The 16,536-nt window shown below is 42.9% G+C and overlaps 1 protein-coding gene and 1 long non-coding RNA gene across 2 annotated transcripts in view; one reads left to right on the plus strand and one right to left on the minus strand.

Annotated features, from left to right (window-relative positions):
* Positions 1-16,536, minus strand: part of Tnr (tenascin R) — a 407,595-nt gene that overhangs the window by 362,306 nt on the left and 28,753 nt on the right. The window lies entirely within an intron of this gene.
* On the plus strand, positions 1,377-4,338 carry LOC125391672 (uncharacterized). The gene is made up of 2 exons (XR_007229210.3): positions 1,377-1,714; positions 2,477-4,338. It is a non-coding gene; the product is annotated as an uncharacterized LOC125391672 (long non-coding RNA).

Raw genomic sequence — 16,536 nt, forward strand, 5'->3', positions numbered from 1 at the left:
ACATCTGTTGAGTTCTCCAGCGGAAGGTATCTGTTAGAGAATTCCCCTCCCAGAAATGAGTTGCCTTTTCCTCCTGATACAGACATTTCTAGGCTGGGCACAGACTGTGGGGAGTGTGGAGTGGAGCTAATACAATAGCAGGGTCCTGAACCTAGCAGAGGGAGACCCTTAGTCCATTTTGCTAACAATTCTTGGGGAGCATCCTTCCACAGAAAGCTTACTGTTCCAGTGCAGGACCAGTGAGGTCATCAGTCTTGGCTCATTGCTGTCAGATAGCCCTTTGATGAGATCTGGATACTGAGAACCTCCCCCAGAGAGAAGCCTGCGATGATTTCCTTCCACACTGATCACATTTGGGGAAGTTTATGTCACTGACCGGAGCACTGTGTGCATGCTGCCTGCTAAGCTGATGTCCCCTCCCATGGTGGAAGCAGGCATGAATGACAAATTTGTCAGAACTGGGCTTAGAGGGGACTATGGCAAGGTGGCACACACCCCAGCTGCCCATGGAGGCAGAACCAGAGACATCTGGGGTTCTATTTGTCACTCTTCTGTGTACACTAGCAGGCTCCATGTCTGCTGGTTTCCCCTGTCTGTTTTATATTCTTTGTGTCCTGCCAGATTCTTGGGCCCATCATTTTCCCTTTTTGACACCTAAAAACTCAATCCTCACAAAACTGTACTTAAAGGCTTTGTCCTTCGCTCTTGGTCCAATTTCCGAGGCCTGGCACCCAAATAAACAGCCACCTTCAGTCCCCGGGCATTTTGCACCCTCCTCACAAAATGTACCTTTGATCCCTCCTTCCCACTGGAAATCCTGTCACTCCACATTTGCTGACAGCGCCCAGTCTGTAATTCCTGCAGCAATCTTCAGGTCAGCCCTGCCCTTTCATGCCTGCTGCCAAAACGTGGCCTATGCTCTAGTTATTCCTCTCCTCAACACAATTCATAGCTTCCAGCATCGCCAGTCCTTCGCATCCTTTTCCCCCTTCCCTCCACCCCCTGCCTCTCCTGATTCCACTCACTAGCTTTTCTTTTCAACGTCGGATCTCACTGGATCTCCCTGATCGAGGCAACCTAGTCACTCTCTCTTCTCACCCTGACCTTGAATAATCATGGTCCCTAGAACTACTTTCCCCAACAAAAGGCAATCAAATAGAACAAAACCCTTTCAGAGACAGGGCAGATCACAGAAAAGTCCTGCCTGAACTCGCCCTCAAGAAGCAGGTTTGTAGGGATGAGGCGGCATAAATGTAAGAATGGCCGCTGTAGGTGGGTTCCCCAGTGTTCCACATTATGGAGTGGGGAAGCTGGAACTCTAGTGTGTGAGACTCTATCTGATGTCACTGTAACAAATGAACTAACAATGTCGTCAATGAAGCAGAAGAAGCAGAGTTCAGCCTTGGTGTGAATGCGGCTTTCAACACCAGAATCCTGTGGGAATGCTGACCAGAAGGGCAGAACCTTGGCCTCCCTAGGCTGACTGAGCCACAGTCTGCATCTCCAGTGGGATCCCCAGCTGATTTGTAGACCCAGCACATTCAGAAGCCAAATACAGATAGCTGAAGCCATACCTCCACCTCTCACGGAGAGGCTCCAGACTCAGGAAAATGGCTAGCGGTTCGTAGTCTAGAGCCAATTTCATTTTCTGACAAGTTCACTCAACAGTCTGGCCCCTTAATTATTTTTGTTTTCTACAAAGTGACGAATCAAGGTATTCATTCTCTGGGGATTCTTCCCAAAAGTCGGTATTCTAAGGGTTAATCCAATGTGTACTTTGTAGTTTGGGTACTTTCTATGGGTGTTTAAGAGGCCATGCACTGAGAGGCATGCTCTCAGTGAAAAGAGACCAGTGAATCAAGGCAAATGCAGAGAATGCACTCCTCGTCTCTGCCCACCTTCACAAATGCACAGTGCCCCAAGCTATTCTTAGACTGACATGCTGCCTCTGGGTTCTCACCTGTCACTAGTCTCTCTAATCTAAAGAAAACAAACGTGAGAAATATCACAGCTTCTGATGCATGAGCAACTTCCAAGCTCTAGATTTCTTGGTAGGAAGAAAGCCCTGTTGCAGATCGTCAAGGCAGCTTGGGTTCTACCTCATTGGTAAATGAGGACAGGAAAATTAATCTGGGGAGGGCACAAGATTTGGATATTCCAAGACGAAATGAGGCAGGGTTAGAAATGCTCTCAAGAGGCCCTGCTTCCAGACAGAAGTGTGTGTGTGTGTGTGTGAGAGAGAAAGAGAGAGAGAGAGAGAGAGACAGAGACAGAGACAGAGATAGAGACAGAGAGCAAGCTCATGTTGAGCACATTCTAAACCATAACCACAAAAGATCTTCCAGAAGAAACCATTTTTCTCTGAATGGCAAGCACTGCACTGTAATTTAAGAATGTTTGGGGTTTGGTATGGGTGCACCTGTCCAATATACACAGAAAACATCTGGAGCCATTAAGTGTTCTTTCTGTATTCCAGGACTGTTATGGATCAATACCAAATGAGGAGGTGGATTTCTTCTTCCTGCTTAGTGTGAAAATGCTCGTGAAACATCTCAAACCCTCTGGCTCTGCCTTCATTTAAAAAGTACCAAAATTCCTAAAATGTTCAGTCTGCTAGCACAGACAGCATCCTGCTCCAATATGGCAATCTAAAATATCCATCCATAATCTCCAGCGTCTGCTCTGTACTGAGCATCATATTTTGACATTCCAAGAAAAATTCTTTACAGTATTTTTGTTTTTTTTAAGAAAAGAAAAAGGTAATAAAAGGAAGGACTCAAAAAACAAAAATAAATATCTTCTAAGGATAATTACTCTTCTTAAAATGGTAATAATACATAAGCTTTAAAAACATTTATGTTGGCAGATTGAGACTCGCCATATTTTTAGTAGATGCCTGTTGGCAACCACAGTTGGAAACAATTAGTAACACATTCATTACATATCAATTTACTGTAAAGGTTAATAACACTTTGTTTTATATAAGATCTTCACCAACCTTTCTGTAATCTGTGATGTTTCTTAACACTTTTTCCAAACCCTAATAGTCTTTTTTTTTTTTGCACAGTGCTTGGTTCAGAGGCATCATTCAATTAAAAAATTGCTCACTAAGTGAATGAATCAATGTTTATGTTTCTATGGAAATTTCCTAAATGAATGTCTATAAAAGTGTTTGAATTTCATAAACCCTGCATTTACAGCTAGGGTGGGATCTAGCCTCAGTTTATACCCAGCTGTTCCTATCATTTTAATGAAAGTATAGATATTGATTGATCTGTCATCAGAGTTTTTTTAAACAGCAAATCAATGAACTACCCAAATAGAAAGATTTTAAAAAGATCCAAAATGAAGTATACAAATAAACATAACTAGTCATTGGGAAAATGCAAATTAAAATTCCAAGGATACATAGTGTCTAATCTACCAGGTGGACAACAAACAAAAAACAATGTGGAGTGTGGAGGGATATGGGCTCTACCAAAAAGACGAGAAGTTAATGGCATCAGAGGATATCTTGGTGAGCAAACTGAGCCAAATCAACTATGCTACAGTATCCTTCGTATGTGGGGGAAAGAAGAAAAGGAAAAAAGAAGAAAAAATGACCTGGAATGAGAAGAGTGGTTTCTAAAATCTGGGAAAGGTGCCAGATGTGCAAAGATAGAAGATAGGCAGGTGGAGATCACCAATGAGTACCTGTAGGCACTCCTCGCAGAAATACCAATGAATCCCAGTAACTTGTACAATTAATATATACATACATGAATGGAGGAAGGAAGGAAAGAATGAAGAGGAAGGGAGGGACAAAGGAAGGGAAGAAGGAAGAAAGTCTGAGTCAAACCCCAGCCTTTCCACTCACTGGTCAATGTGTGCTCCAGGACAGTATTTCAATCTGTAAGTACTCCATAATGGGATAATATCAACATCTGTCTCATTAAAGGACTTTAACATATAAAGCACCCATAACTCTATGCTCAGTAGAAAGCAACTCTTTGAAAATGTAGGAAGCACAACCTTTCTGGAACTGTTGCTCAAATATAAATTAATACTGTCCACTCCAGAAGGCATTCAATATCTTCTGCTTAAAGTAAGAGTGGGCACATCCCACCAGTTTGGGATGTTTGGAGAGCCTACTCCCCAGGAACATGTTACTTTGTTTCATTTTCAGACTCTTTGCAGCATTAGGTGTCATGAAAAACATCTGGAAACCACTTAATTGAGGAATGGCCAACTACACTATTACTGAGTTACTATGTAATACTTCAAATAACAATGTAGTCTCTGTGGTGTTATGTACTTGTCTATAACATGCTTTAATAAAAAGAATACCCATCCATACAACTTGTGATAGTGTTTGAACCAAACCATATATAGATGTACGTGATGGTCAATAAGCCTTGTCAACTTGATAGCAACCATAATCAGCCAAGAAACAAGCCTCTGGTCACATCTGTAAGGGATTATCTGCTTTGTATTAGCCTCTGAGCATGCCTGAGGGATAATTTAGATTAACTGAAGTGGGAAGCACCACCTTCCTCGTGGATGGTACCATCTCATGGTCTGGAATCCTAAACTGAATGAAAAGGAGAAAATGTGCTGAGTACCAGTGTTCATCACTCTCTGCCCCCTGATGTAACAGGAGTGCAGACCTTTTGTTCGTCCTGGCCGCCCAGCAAACTTACACCCGAAATAACCACACAGAAATTGTATTAATTAAATCACTGCCTGGCCCATTATCTCTAGCCTCTTATTGGCTAACTCTCACATCTTGATTTAAAACATTTCTATTAATCTGTATTACCACGTGGCAGTGGCCTGTCTGGAAAGAGTCAGCACGTCTGTCTCTGGTGGCTCCATGGTGTCTCTCCCTAACTCTGCTTCTTTCCTCCCAGAATTCAGTTCTGTCTTCTCCACCTACCTAAGTTCTGCCCTATCAGGCCAAGCAGTTTCTTTATTGATTAACCAATGAAAGCAACACATAAACAGAAGGACCTCCTACACCACCCTGACTGTGGGTACAAGGTGATCAACTGCCTCATCCACTCACAGCCACAACTTCCTTCCTTTGATGGGTTGTGACCCCTGGAACTGTGGACTGAAATAAGTTCTTCTTAAGTGGCTCTTGTCAGATGTTTTGCCAAGTCAATGAGAAAAGTAGCCAATACAAACTATGTATGCTAAATAAGCCTAAAGTTTCTATGTGTGTATATGCCTACATACATGTTCAGTCAGTATCTGGGGTAGCAGCCAAATAGAATTTTAGGTGATTTACATCATTCCTTAAAATAATGCATCCTTCTATTACCATAATTAAAGGTTAGTGCCATGGAAATAGGAAATCAGTGGAAGTGAGCTTCTGTTTGGAATGATGAAAACATTCTAGAGATAGGCAGATAGTAATCATGGCCACACAACAATTTGTGTGTTCTACTAGGTAACACACATTAAATTGTATACTTAGAAATGGGGAAATGCCAACGTTTCCTGTATGTATTTTACCATAATAAAAAAAAAACTAAGGTGATACCAATAGCTCCATACTGTAACACATTACAAAAGACTAGGCAGGTGTTGGTCTCTAACATTGGTCAAATTCCTTTAAAGAAATCGAGGTGGGTGAGCGAGACTTGACGGACAGAGCACAGACTGAGAAATGACAAGGGAGTACTATCGGGAGAGGCAAGTGTGGTTTAAAGTCCAGCGGTACCCACACATGGAACACAGCCTTCATCGGCTAGGAGAGAGAGGAGAGAATTCCCTTCATTCCTCTTTTCCCGAGATCCATAGAAACACTTTCACAGATGGGGAGGAGCTGGGGCAGGAAAGAAATGTGTCATAAATATTAGCATTACATAATGGCTGTCTTTCTACGTCTTCTCCTTCAGAGAGACTCTGAGCACCTGGAAGGAGCTTGATTTCCTTGGGAGAATATGCCTTTCAAGTAGATTAAAAACGATTTTCATGAGTTGCAGTTGTTTACATATAAACCTGTCATTCAGGTGATGTGTGCCTTCACAGATATCCACAGAGGCCTATTGACAGCTCCCTTCATTCCGTTTAGGTTTCTATGTGAGTGTCTGGATAGCAAGGAGGAGAGAGGGGATGGACAGAGGGTGTTTTATATTCTGGATAGGAAACAAAAACACAAAGAGAATAATGGGAATGGGTCTAGGGCAAAAGACTAGTGTCTCCTTCCGCTGGTACAGGGAAGGAAGTTTCAGAAGTTGACCACCACAAGCCAAGCTCATCCTGGAGGCAGGCTGGGCTCACTCTGGATTACAGACACAGAAGACTCCTTGTCTGCCATAGGAAACCTGCACTCACTCTGCAGAACCCTAATGCTAACTGCACTCAAGGACCAAGGAATATTCAACACAGAGGACACACCAGCTTTAGGGAAGCTGGACAGTATTAAAGAATCCTGAATTTAGCCATTGCAAGTTTCATTTTTTGTCCTCTATTTTTGAGATTCTAATTTAATTACATTTTTTCCCTTCCCTTTCCCTTGGCCAAACCCTTCCACATATCTCTACCCACTTTCTTTCAAATCTGTGGCTTCTCTTTTCACTAATTGCTATTGTATGTATGCATATATACATATATACATAGATCTATATCCCTGTGGTGGTTTTAAAGAAAATCGCACCATTGCACATGTGGCCTTGTGGGAGTGAGGTGTGTCTTGTTTGGGGAAGGGTGTCACTATTGAGGTGGACTTTGAAGTCTCATATATGCTCAGGCCATACCTATAAGTGGTGCAGGAAAATTGTCTGTATTCTATCAATCATGTTTTAAATAAACACTGATTGGCCAGACAGGAAGTATAGGTGGGTCAACCAGACAGAAATAGAGGCAGGGTGATGAGAACAGGAGTATTCTGGGAAGCAGGACGCTCCCTCTGCAATTCTGTCCAGATCACCGAAGAAGAAAGACGTGAGCTGCCCCGCTGAGAAAGGTACCAAGCCATGTGGCTAACATAGATAAGAATAATGGGTTAATATAAGCTACAAGAGCTAATAAGTAGCCTGAGCTAATGGGCCAATCAGTTTTATAACTTATGGAAATCTCTGTGTGATTTTCTTGGGGGCTTGCTGGCTGTGAGGTACTGGGTGGGACAGAAACCCCAACAAGTAGGCCCCTCATGTTACATGTAAGTCAGTCCACTTCCTGCTGCCTGCATATTAAGATATGAAACTCTCAACTCCAGCATTTTGTCTGCCTGCATGTTGTCATGTCCCACTCTGATGATAATGGACTGAACCTCTGAAATTGCAATCTACCGCAGTAAATATTTTCTTTTTTAAGAGTTGCCATGGTTATGGTATCTCTTCACAGGAATGCAAACCCTGTGACAATCTCTAAATATAACCTGTTCAGTCCAGATAATGTTACTTATATGTATATTTGTATCATCTAGTAATATCAGAAGCTATACCCATAACATCTTAACCGAATTGACCACCCAAGTAGGAGATGAGCAAAAATGACGTTAATGAACAGTCATTATATAATGCTATTGGATGACACCATGAGACCTTGACTCTACACAAAGAATTAAAGGCAACTGAGGAAAACAGAGTGGGCAAGGCAGTTTTCCCAGGGCACACCAATTAGCTGTCTAGGACCAAATGCTCAGCCCTGAAAACATGCACTGCAAATCTTAAATCCTTTATACTGACAAATAAAATTGAATGTAAAAACATTCTCCACAATGAACATTGGTCTTCATTCTACAGAGATGAAGACATGGATGGGAAACCTTTGGAAAGAAAAGGCTAAGCCAGTGGCAGGGGAAGAGACAGACAGATGGAGCAGAAGAGGGAATTGTATTTGTTTGAAATCATTAGATTGATCCTAGACAAATGTCACATTATAACATGGTCATACCAAATGACATGGGAATAATGTATTTTGATCCCCCTCCCACAAGTGTTGGCAATTGAACCCGGGGCCTTAGGCCTGCTAGACAAATACTCTACTACTAAGTTATATCCCAATCCTAATACAGTGAGTTTTGACTTCAACGGGACCTGTTAAATGTTGTTTCATGATCAGTTGTCAAAAAGCAAAGGATAGGATCAGGATCTTAAAAAATTTAGGCTGACTGAACAGTGTTATTCAGAAATTACAAATTATCTGAATCTAGCTGAGCTAGATATCCATGACCATCTTCTCCACAGCCTGTGACTGTATTACTCAGGGGGTGATTTTAAGAGATGTTTTCTGAAAACAGCTGAAGCCCAGCCTGACTTAGATAAAAGAGACACATTTATGAAGCCAGGAAGACTCAAGGGGGTGGAAAACATATAGGGCCCCGTTTGCAGAATCAGCCTTCCAAATTACCACTCTGCCCTGATAATCTCAGCAACATCATAGTTAAAATCAATGAGGTAAAATATAACAATGTAAAGTTTGATTTTTAAAAATCCATTCTATAAGGTGAATCTATCAGCACCTCAGAGAAGGAAGTTATTGGAATTTAATCAACTTTAAACACAGCCACAAAGATCAGAATGGCATATGTCAACCCTGGATACAAGGAGGATTTAATATAGAGTCGGGCTTATTAATCAAATGCAGAATCCTCCTGAACATCCTGCCCTGAATCTGGAATACCATGTCTCATATCAGACCCTAAGAAGAACAAGAATATACAAGGGCAAGAGAGAGGATGATTGTGAGACGCTGTAAAGGCATGTGGTAAGGACCATGGACCTGGGTATTCTTCCCTTCATCCTTCTCTCCTAGCTTTCTCACAGCCTCTATGTCCTGTGGATACCCATCCTGGCTTGAACTGGATAGGAAGACACCAACTCCCAAGGTAATATTTCCTTGATGGGTCTGTTAGAAATCCTTCCTTCTTTGAATAGGAATCTCATTCTTCATGACCAGTCTAGGTCTGAGCACTCTGGGGTTCACAAATCAATTTTTTTTTTCAGACAAGGTCTCATTATGCAGCCCATTGGCCTGGAACTTGCTGTGCGCACTAGATTGGCCTTGAACTCTCAGAGATACACTTGCCTGCGTGCTGGGGTTAAAAATGTGTACCATCACACCTGGCTCACAAATCAATTTTAATCTCTCTTCTGTGTAAACAGCCCTTTCAACAAATAGAGAAGATGGGGTCACTTCTGCCACCCTACTCCTTGAAAATTAATTAATTTATTAAATTAATTAAGTAGAAACTTTTCAAATTAAGCAAGGATATTTTTAAAGATGAAGCCTCAAGCTCCTCTTTTGGCTTCCTGCCTTTCCGGGTTAGTGGCTGCCTGTCTCAGAGATGCAGGCCTGGCTCAGACTTTTCTCCTTGCAGTTAGTTCAGAGGTACCTGTCTGGGCTGGAGCTCCCTGGCCAAGCCCCTGACCCCTCATTTGAAGCCTAATGATGCTTCTGAAGAAGTGAGGCAGTGACTCCTAAGTGCAATTTTTTTCTGATAATTTCTAGTACTTCTGCTTCCTGTAGAATTCTCAGACCATCATTTTAGTTTGCCCTAACTTCAAACCTAAATGTGTTTCTGAGAACACTTTCAGAACAAAAATCAACATGCCTGTCTGCAATCTGAAACAAGCTGAAATCACTGGCTTGTTTGGCTGCTCTTCTATTTCCAAACTGCTCTAACTACCTTGCATTTTCCTAACGCCTTCCTAATGTGTTGGTTCCTGGCCTCTATCTAATGACCATGTGGGCTTTACGAAGTCTTCCCTGGCAAATACCACCTGTTTGGTATTTGGTATTATTTCTGAGTACCTGACATATGTATGGCACTTTGAGGCATGTAAGAAACTCAAGCAGAACCACAAACAGTGATGGTTTTCCTTATAATTTATCAAGAAACATTGAGCTACAGACCACCCCAAAAATAATTGACATGACTCGCCTTCAAGGATGACAGCTTTGGGGTTCATCCCCACTTTTCATGTCGCAGGTCTGCAAGAGACCATGAGATATTGCCACGGGTCATCTTCCTCGCCAACATTTTTCTCGCCTCTTTTAAAAACCTAGCTTGTTCTTAGTAAATAGAATGTTGCTTGTATAAGTAATTAATCAAGAATTACATGGACAGTTTATTAGGAGGCCCATAATAAGCTGTCTCCTGGTGCGCTCAGCAAGCTTTCTCTCAGTAAATAATAATTTAAGTTAAAATTATTTGTGAAATTAAGTCATTCCTTTTGTGATATCTCTGAGAGTTCAAGTAATTGGTGGAGTTCACGTTAGTTTGCTGTTTTATAAAGGGAAAACCGGGGCTACATAATGAGTTAACTATGCAATTAACTATAAATTTAACACTTCAAAGACACATTTTTAATGACTAAGGACAGGTACAAAAAAAACAGAACATTTTTTTCTCCTTTCTTTAACAAAAACAAAAAACAAAAAAAAAAACCACCTTACTATTATTTTCCAACATGTTTAATGGAGCAAGCCTGGGTGAGTGTTGACACAGAAACGCTTATAATTTCCCCCCCACAGAGACTCAGAGGCACCAAAAAGCCTGATTCAGGTAGAGCTCTGGCCACAGAGTCACACCCCAGAGTCCAGTGACAGTCACCTTTGCCTCAATTCAGGGCTGCCTCCTTCAGCTTCCATCAGTCTGTCGTGGAGGACCCTTTCCTGAGTACCATCACCCGGTGGAGGATGGAGGATAATGACCCAGCCCAGACATCCTTCCCCCGACAATTCCATTACTTCTCAGGAGGTAATGAAAAGCAATGTGTGGGTGAACTAGAACCTTAATTAACTGGATTTTTTCCCCCACTGCTGTTGCTGTGCTCTTAATTTTTAGAAGTCATATGTAAATTGGTTTGTGCGGTTTGTTTTTTTTTAAAAGCAAGAAAGATTGTGAATTAATTTCCATGAACATTTTGCAAAGGTATATTTTGTCATTTCATGTTTCCCCACATGCTTTGGGGTTCATATTTCATGTAATTAAAAGAGTGTATTATCACATGTTAACTGTGGGTTGCCAGGTCTTCTAAGCATGTTAACGCGAGTGACCCTCATAGCAACCCATGCTGTTAATGTGCCAAGTGTTAGTTTGCCAGGAGAAGAGGGAGGTCCTTTTCCTATCCCATGCTCCCTTTTTGCACCACAGCCATAGCAGGACACCTCCCTTGCCAACACACACACACATACACACAAATATCACATAAATTTTTTTTCAGAATTTGGGGGCAGATAGCTGGCTCAGAGGGTAAAAGCACTTGCCCCAACAACCCGATAATCGGACTTCAGTCCCCAGAAATCATGTGAAAAGCTGGATGTGAAGATATGCATCTGTATCCCTAGACTTCCTAGGAGATGGGAGGTGGAGACAAGAGGACCAACTGTAAGCTCTTGAGTCAGCTGACCCGGAATGAGGCAGCAGAAACAAAAGACACTGCCTCAATGTGGTGAGAAGTCAGAACTGGCTCCTGAAAGTTATGCTTTGACTTACACACACATACAAACACACACACACACACACAAATAATTTTAAAAAAATACATACAAATCATATCCAAAATTTATTTAAAACCCGTCTAAGGCATTCTTTACTTTTGCTTCAAGCATAGATCATAAAAGGCCTTACAAGCCTAGAAATAGCTCCCATTTATGATAGTTGCTTCATATGATTTCTAAAGAAAAATAAGCACACATTTTTGATAGGAATAAATTATTTTGCCAGCAAAGGGTGACACTGAAAGGTTTGGCTTTTCATCTTCAGCAGAAACATTCTCTTACTATGTGGTAATCAGAGTCTCGTTCACTCCGTGTCATCTTTTTGCTAAGAGCTATTGTGCCGTGCCTATGACACTGGCTTTTTCTTCCTCCTCAAGCCAGTTCCTATGGCTTCTGCTCAGTCTTCCTGGTATTGTTGCTGCCTTTCAAAAATACCACTGCTCCACTCCACACATCCTAGCCCTCTCCATGTCCCAAACATTCTGCTTGATATTCGCACATGCCTTTCCATCAGAACGTTCAAGGGCCATTAGGTGACACCAATGCCTGAGCAAACGCTCTAATGTAGAGTGACGTCAAGCCACATGGAGGTTGAGACTGCATGGTAGAGCCGTGAAGGCATAGCAAGGATTTCGTGGAATGCTTCCAAGATGATGAGAATCTGCAGGTGGTTTTTCGTGGGGAAAATGTACAATGAAGCTTGCACTTTTTCAGATACTTTGATTATGTTAAAAATGAGTAGTTTGAGGCCGGGGAAGTGCCTCAGTGGGTACAGAACTTGCCACGAAAACATGAGTACCTAAGTTTGGATACCCAGAACCCATGTAGAAGCTGGGCGCAGTAGCATGCATCTGTAGTCGCAGTGTACCTGTGGTGAGATGGGGCAGAGATGGGAAGGGTCCTAGAAGCTGAAGAGCCAGCGGCAAACATGAGAATATGTCTCAAGCGTGGGGGAAGGTGAAGACGGGCACATGTGGGCGTACTCTGCCCTCTACATAGGCCCATACTCATATTGAGTACACACATACACACACAAGCACACACACACACACAAGATTTTTAAATGAACAAATTCCACAACATTACAATGAACTGACTGGAGAATTGTAAGATTTGAACCAGATGACTACGTAGGAGGCTTCTGTAACTGTCTAGGAAGAAAGGGAGGACTGCCAGTCCTTTAGTCAAGGCAGATGAGAGAAATGAGTGGATGGCTACATAAAGCATAGTGGGTAGGGTTTCCTGAGTGAATGGAGAGGGTGGGAGAGCGAGGGCAGGAACAAACTGGTCTCACGAGTCCTCCTCTTTTATTTCTGTGTGCTTTTCTAGTAATCGGCACACAAATTTTCCTAAAGTTTGATTCTTTTCTTTTTTGCTTCCTCCAAAAACCTTCACTGTCACCCCAGTTCCTGTCTAATAAAACACAACCACTCAGCCTGGGAGGTGACCCCATAGCTGACATGCCATGGCTGCTGTCCTCTGTTCTGTTCTCCTTTGCAGGTGACAGGCGTGACCTTGATGTAAGCCACCTACCTTCCTCTTCCACACTTTCATCTCTTATGACCCATGGGGGACACCAAAATGACTCAGCTGTGCAAAATGAAAGGTGAGGCTCTGCCTTTAGGGACAGAGTCCTACTCTTGGACACGGGTTTCCTTCACTCTGTGACCTCCTCTGCTTTGATGCCAAAGGACAAGTGAACCATTGGCTTGGGGAGATGCCAAATGGGACATTGCAGACCTTAAAAAGCCAGCTGAGGACCTTCCAGTCTAGACAAATGAAGCCTTAGTCCATTTTGGAAGAACCTTATGGAAGGAAATTCTACTTGTATTTTTAATTGTTCAAGTTATTAGTGTCCAATAAAATACACACACACACACACACACACACACAATATTTGTCTGGTGCTGTGAGCCAACACTTGAGGAGAAATGCAGCTTACAGTCCCTCACAAACCAAGATATTGAAACAGATGTCCCAGTGCTCTCAAAGAGAGCTTCTGTGGTTAGAATAGAGGGCTGACAGGTAGTTTGAAATCCAGAAGACTCAGCCGACAGGAATGTTGACATCTACTACATCCTCAGTACCATTCTAGACAATGAACAAAGCAATGGGCAAAGCAACAAACCCAGCGTGCTCATGGGAGCTAGAGTCAGGAGACAGGGAAGAACATAGTCAATGCATCATTCATACACTCGATCAGAATGAGCAAGTGTCACATAGAAAATTTCGAGCTGAGGTCGCCTGCCAAGGTAGGCTGTGGATTGCAATTTAATATAAAGTCTATTTTACAAAGAAGCTCCAAGATACAGGCCCTTACAGTTATTTCTTCTTATTTGTGGGGGACATGTTTCAAGACCTTGAATGGATTCCTGAAACTGCAGAGAGTATCAAATCTTTGTTTTTCTCTTATGCAGACCTAGCTATGATGATATTTAATTCATAAAATAAGCACAGCTAGATAGTAACAAAAATAATGCAAAGCAAAATGGTCAATTACAAAAGTATACTGTCATAATAGTGTCAGCATAGCTACTTCTGCATCTGCGTGCCTTTTGGTAAGAAAAGTAAGGGTTGTCTAAGCATTATTGTTCTATGACAGATGATCTGAAAATCAAGGTAGCTACTGAGCGACTGATGGGTAAGTAGCATACACATTGTGGATACAATGGACAAAGGTATGGTTTACATGGTAGGAAAGAATGGAATGGTGCAAGATGGGATTGCATCACTCAGGATGCCACGTAATTAAAAGCTTAGAAATTATTCCAGTTAGTCTTTTGAACCACAGTTGAGATTGTGAACACTGTGGGAAATGAAACCATGGGTAAAGAAGGGACTGTGATTCTAAAAAGCATCAATTCAGCAAAACCTTGACTGAAGGGAGGGATGATGCACTGGCTCGTTCAGGAGATGTTTCAGCCCTGTGCACAGCCAGGGCAGGAGACCCAGCCAGATGTTAGCTAAACCTGCCCACAGAACAAGAAGCAAGACAGTAAGTATGTCTACAGTTCGAGTGACAGAGAAGGCAGTGGGAGACAGGAAAGCAAAGTGGTAATGGTAGGGTAGGGAGGTGCAGAGTACTGGGGTGACCCCATTTATGTTGTCAAATGAACTGTTGTGAAGACAATGACTCCTGAAGAGGTCAGAGCAGATATAGGGGTAGGACAAAGGCTGTCATAGAGACAATGGCAGATGACAGTGACAGGGCCGAGGGAGCAGCAGGTGCCAGAGAGCTAGCGAGAAGACTTGAGTTCTGGATAAACTTCGCAGATACATAAAGCAGGATTTGTGGGTAAATTTGATGTAGAATCCATAGAAGAATGAGAGCAGTCAAGGTGTTAGAGACTCCCCATAAAAAGGGACCTTTACTCATTCTGTTGGCAAAACTGAGTGGACACGTTTGGGAGAGAGACTTTAAAGAGATCAATTCTGAACTTGGTGGGTTTCTGATGGCTGTTCACCATGCAGGAGAAAATGCTGTGTGGCAGGTGTGTGTGTGTGTGTGTGTGTGTGTGTGTGTGTGAGAGAGAGAGAGAGAGAGAGAGAGAGAGAGAGAGAGAGAGAGAGAGATCTGGAGTTCTAGAGAAACATGGAAGCTGAGAGGAATCCTGAAGATTTTTCTGTGCTAACAGCAGCATAGCCGACTCCTCTGCCTCTTGCCAGCAGCACCACTTCATCCACTTCTGACAGGTTCTATGCGCCGGGCACTGCTCACAGCAACCCCACCAAGTAGCCACTGCGGTGCCAGATGCGCACCCTTAGGTGGAGAAAACAACCTAGCTCACGCATCTGGAGAGAACCTGGCCCCGCAGCTGTGGGGAGCCATTAAAATTTGAGAATACCATTGTCCAATGTTTGTTGTGGATAAATTACACTGAAGCCAGCACAGCAGCCAGAACAGGGGAGGGTGGTACGAGGCCAGGGGGATGACCATCGCAGTAAGTCTAGAGTCTCATCAACAGACACTGTAGAGTCAATCAGACTGTGGCAACAGGAAGATGAAAACAAAACCCGAGAGCTGCCAGGTAGTACGAGGCTTGGGGGACTGTGGAATTGGGGGCCTTGAAGGAACACCTGCTATGTGTGTGGGTTTCGTGTAAGGAAACTGACTCAAGGGTGGTACCAGTAAAATGGCCAGGAACTGAATCCCAAAGGAGCCAGTGGGCTGGTACAAAGTGGGAAGCTGGAGAGGATGCCAGGCAAGAAGCTGGGGTGGATGGAGGAAGACCCATCTTGTGATGTTTGGAAGCTGACTTTGCTTGTAGGAAAACATATCCTCAAGACCCAAACCAGATAAAGCCTGTGTACATGAGAATCAAGCCTTGCTGTCCATTAGCTCTGCGAGGGCAGGATCTTGGTCTCCTGTGTACAAGGCCCTGGCAGGCATCTGTTCACAGCAGCTACTTAACACAATAAACTGTAGTCTCTCTTCAGCTCCCTTTTATACCATTTACTGTGTGTACACGCAGGGTTTGTGTGGGTGAGGGTGTGTGTATGTATGTGTGTGCGTTCTGATGCAAACACACTGTGCTCTTGGGTTGAATATGCTGAATAAATGCACTCAAGATTTCTATGGAATTTCTTTTTGATTCCAACTTATAACAAGTAGCAACCCACTTACTTCTCCGCCATTCGCTTCTCCCCATAGCCCCCATTGTCTGCCCTGCCTAGGATAATGGGTAATTGTGTTTGGACATGCATTACACTAAAACGCTTCCTTTTGCCCAGCTTCAGGCATTATCAAACCCAGATCCTAATCTAACTTCCTCATCATTAGGCAGCCAAACCAGCTGCAGCCCTGAAAAGAGGCAGGCGAAGGAGAAGGCTGAGGGGAAAGAAGAGAATGCCTGCCTGCATTTCTGTCAGAAACAAAAGAATTCATCTCTGATCAAGTGACCCAGCGTGAGCTAAGAAAGAGCAAGAGCGAGCGCCAGAGCTGACGAAAATAAAATTGCCGGTTAGGCTCTCTTTTCATCAGTTTTTCTTTCACGCTTCCCATTAGCTCAGTGAAAGGAAGATGAATTAAGAGTTAAATGCACCAAAATAACTTAGGCAACTTTTAAAACTTAAATGTGCCATTCCCCGCAAACCGCCTTC

Source organism: Myodes glareolus, chromosome 5 (genome assembly GCF_982192425.1).
Source record: "Myodes glareolus chromosome 5, mMyoGla1.1, whole genome shotgun sequence".
In the NCBI taxonomy this organism is placed as follows: Eukaryota; Metazoa; Chordata; class Mammalia; order Rodentia; family Cricetidae; genus Myodes; species Myodes glareolus.